The sequence below is a fragment of the Teleopsis dalmanni genome, chromosome 2 (assembly GCF_002237135.1).
Source record: "Teleopsis dalmanni isolate 2A chromosome 2, ASM223713v2, whole genome shotgun sequence".
In the NCBI taxonomy this organism is placed as follows: domain Eukaryota; kingdom Metazoa; phylum Arthropoda; class Insecta; order Diptera; family Diopsidae; genus Teleopsis; species Teleopsis dalmanni.
The window spans coordinates 155372852-155375742 of NC_051847.1; positions in this window are offsets into that span (position 1 = coordinate 155372852).

Here is a 2891-nt window from a genome sequence, read left to right on the forward strand (position 1 = left end):
AAGACAAATCTATAGATCTATAATCTATATTATCTATTTTTAGATAATTTTATTTAATAACGTGTTGCATTTGTTTATGTACGTATCATGTACGTAACAAAAAAAAAAATAAACAAATAAAATAATAATTTACTTACGTGATGACGAGCAGCAGTTGTAATAATGTATACAAAATATAACACTATAGTATACAAAAGCACTACAACAATGTTTTTATTAATTCTATTAACACTTTAGATTTGTTTTTTTTTGTTTTTTTAACACAATACCATAGCAGCAACACAAGTCAAATGAAATATTTAAATCAGGGTTTGAAAAATGATGATGATGAAATCAGCAAAAAAATGATAGCGAGATGAGAGCAGAGCAGATCATTTTTTTTCATGTGCTACGGCTCCCGCCGTTGTTGTTTAACACACACACAAAAACAGACATACTAATGCAGACACACAATGCAGACATACAATGCAGACACACTAAATTTGACTCAACTAAATTTGATGTGCTCTGCTCTACTATGGCTCTCGTCAAAGTGAGAGCGATAGCAGTAGCATAGCAATAATCTTGCCCATGCAAAGACTGCGTATAGCATGCAGCGCTCTCGCATACCTATACACTCTGAATACACATATAGGTATGTAATCTCGTCTGTCGCGAGAGCACGAACGAATGCCCATGCAAAGAACGCGTATAGTATACATATATTATACAAATACCCGCGGAGTATATCTGTGTAAAATCTCATCTGTCAGATCGGCTGAAAATGCTCACCCAAAAAGTGCCTAACGCGCCATAAGAAGTTTTCACTTCAAAAAAAAGAAAGACTTAGCGCTGGAGTAGAGTACTACTCGTTTCGGTGTGCCGGTGCTAAGTGATCTTTCATACAAAATCTCCGCTATTTATATACGACACTTTGCTTTGCTTAAATGCACGCACAACCGCACAAGTGTAATTCGCTGTCAGCTTTGTTATGCTTGTCGTGTGTGCGTGTGTTCGCGGTTGGCTTCGTTTCGCTTGTCGTGTGTGCGTGTGTTCGCGGTTGGCTTTGTTTTGCGTGTCGTTTGTGCGTATGTTCGCGGTTGGCTTTGTTTATTTGTTTTAAATAATTTTTACGTAGACGAAATTTTTTACAACTATTGTTTTCTTTTATTCATAATAAATTCTAAAAATAACTCTAGCCTAAATATAGTCAATTCTTTTCATATAAACAATTATTTTGTATAAAAATAACTTATGTCTATCAATTTATTTCATATAAACATTAACTTTGTATAAAAATAACTTATGTCTAGTAATTCATTTCATATCAACATTAATTTCGTATAAAAATATATATATATAAAGTAAATTTTTATTTATGCATACACATATTTTAAGGTAAATAAAATTTACTTTATAAGTCGAGCGCTGAAAACAGCGTTTTGTTGTGTAACTTTTCCGCAAAATCATGCACATGAGCGATAGGATACCTGTCCGGTATCGTTATTGCGTTCAATTTTCGATAGTCGCCACAAGCACGCCAGCCACCATTATTTTTCGCCACCATGTGTAGGGGACTTGCCCATGGACTTTTTGACAAACGGCAAATACCTTGGTCCAGTAATAGAGTGATTTCGGCTTTTGCCACAGCAAGTTTCTGTCCAGATAACCTTCTGGGACGATCAAATACAATGTTGCCTCTTGTCTCAATTTGATGAGTCACCCCATGCTTTTGAGTGTCGTGAAGTGACTGTTTCAACACTGGTCGTGTAATATCAACGAATTCTTTGAGCAGATTGCTGAACTTGGCTGTCTCATCTATTGTAGATATGGTTGATGGCGGAGAAGCTGAAAGATCACCTCGTGTGTTAAGCTTCATCGTCATGTCTATAAGCTGTTTGCTTCTTAGATCAATGAAAATGGTTTAAGAAATCAGCACCAATAATAGCAACTTCGACATCAGCGATGATAAATTGCCACCTAAATGATCTCCGTAAACCTAGGTCTAATTCCATTGTGTTGTTGCCAAATGTGGTAATGAGAGTTCGGTTCGCTGCGTATAGTTGGAGCTCTCCTTGTGTTGTTTTGAATTTCACCAAATGCCGTGGCACTACTGATACAACTGAGCTCGAGTCAATCAAGAAACGAAAACATGATTTGCGATCGACGACAAAAAGACGTTCACTATTTATGAGTGGTTGTTTTTCTGCTACTGATGAATCACTGGTTATGTGGTCAAGTTGTTTGCTACTGCCGTCAACCAGTGTGTATGACGACAGCTTTTTTAGTTTAAAGGTGCCCATCGTGAGCGGCTTGGCTTGCACTTGGTGGCACCGTCCCCAAACTTGGTGTGATAGTAACACAATTTGCCATGACGTCGCTGTTGACCGTTGACATCGCTTACAGTTTTGGGTGAGCGCGATCGAGAACCGTTGCGACTCGTGATTGGTTTCCTGAGTTGGCTAACTTCAACTTGCAGCTTTTTAACCTGGTCGGTCAGTTGTTGAACAGCTGTGTACAAATCATTATGTGCTGTGCTGCACACAGTTGTCGTGGCCTGCCTAGCCTGTGGCGATACTTCGTACATATACATTGCGTTAGTTGTTGAAGCCTCCAGCATCTTATCAGCTAACTTGGCAAGTTTATTTAGATCATCCTCTTCCCAAATTGCTAATACCGGACGAATCGATTTGGGCATTTCGCTGAGAAAAAGCGTACGAATAATTTGTTCGCTATTTGGATCCGGTGCAGACGTCTCATGTTCGAAAGTATTTCCGACGGCTTCATACCCGTAGTATCTCCACCTTGTAGTAGGCGGCGCAACTTGGATTCGGCTGATTCCGAAAATTTCCCCAACAAACGTTTTTTTTTTTTTTTTTTTTTTTTTTTTTTTTTTTTTTTTTTTTTTTTTT